The sequence below is a fragment of the Olea europaea genome, chromosome 13, assembly GCF_002742605.1.
Source record: "Olea europaea var. sylvestris chromosome 13, O_europaea_v1, whole genome shotgun sequence".
In the NCBI taxonomy this organism is placed as follows: domain Eukaryota; kingdom Viridiplantae; phylum Streptophyta; class Magnoliopsida; order Lamiales; family Oleaceae; genus Olea; species Olea europaea.
This window is the reverse complement of record NC_036249.1, coordinates 20115488-20117177: the sequence shown is the minus strand read 5'-3', so window position 1 is coordinate 20117177 and position 1690 is coordinate 20115488.

Below are 1690 nucleotides of genomic sequence, written 5' to 3'. Positions count from 1 at the left end.
CAACGGCTAAACTTCGACATCTGTGATTAGTTCACAGGACCGTTGAAGAAAATGAAATTTAAGTTAGTGAGAATAATTAGAGGGGCAAAACGGTCATTTATGCTCGTACCTAATTATCGGATCTCGAACGGGGATAAAATACATATACAGCAGGTTAGAGGAAAGTATTACAGATTTAATGGCTTCTGTGATCTTATATATTCCAAGAATTCAGTCTTTTGCCTTTAGTGGAAAAAGCAAAGATTAATAATTAGATTGGGTGGTCTAGGGTCGACTAGACATGATCTAATTATTGGAGCTTGGATAATATATGTCCGATCAGGTCCCTGTGGTAGCTCCATAAAGTATTGGAACTTAATTACGGTAATTATAATAGTTTTGAGCTTAATTATAATTACAATAAAGTTTTGTACTTAATTGTAATTACTATGAAAGTTATAAACTTAATTGTAATTGTAATTGAAGTTCTAGGACTACACATATAATTAATGTAAACTAATTGGAATTGGACTTAAATTAGAACTCCTCTTGAGTTTTAATTAGGAATCCTATTTGAATGTGGAATTGTAATTGTACCAGGATTAGAGACTAGATGAATGAAAAAAAAGACTACAACAATTATAATTCCATAGAATTCAAATTTAGAGAGAGAAATATTTTATTTCTTGATTTCCAATTTCAAGAATTAGTTTCTTGATTAATTAAAAGAAGGTGCCCACACGCCGGTGTAGTTTTTTTCGTTGGAGAATATCATAGAAGGTTTGAAGGTTTGAAGCACCAAGATTCTTGCAATTGAAAGAGACGGAAGTTCGTGGTTCAGAATCAATTCAAAGGTGGATCATCGAATTTGGGTAAAATATTCAAATCCTTTAATTCTTGTTATAACATACACGTGAACATCTAAACGATCTTGTTTTTGAATTAAAGAAATTTTAATTTCTGATTAATTTTGCTTCCGCATTCCAACATTACTATGATGACTGAGCCTTGGAATCAGACTTTAACGCCTTGAATTTTTATTCCGAATCATTACAATTATATCGGATGTCCTAAAATTGTTCAGTTTGGTACCAAATTGTTCAATTGGTATCAGGATTTAATTTAAGTCTCTCATAGGAAGCGGTGTTGGATTCAAATCCTGGGAGGCACGATAGAAATCCGTGAGGGTAAAATGGATAGAGGCTCTCCAAATTGCACAATACGTGCAATATAATAATTTGGGAGCAGATGTCGGGTTGTTACATATAGTGTAATTAGGCAGTCAGGAAACTACAAGCGCCCTATGCGGGATTTCGATGAATACACGGTATTATCGTCTACACAAACTTTATTTTTTCTTTTCTTTTCTTTTCTTTTCTTTTTTTCTGTAAAGGGCTGATGAAAAATGGTGAGGCTATTGGCCGGGAATTTCTTACCGTTTTGTGAATGAAATTAATCAAACCATTAACATAAATATAATGAAAATCATGAGCCCAAGCTTAAAGGTTTTATATGCTACAGATTTGAAGTTCAGACTATTATGACAACATGGCTTTAATGTCTCTCAAGGTGCATAATGAAACAATTTACGCATCTTCATTTCATCTCCTTATTTCTTATCTGTGGATTCTGTTTAAACTTAATTACAACATACACTTATCCCCTCGATTGCATATTCACTTACGAAATATATTGGGTATTCCATACATAT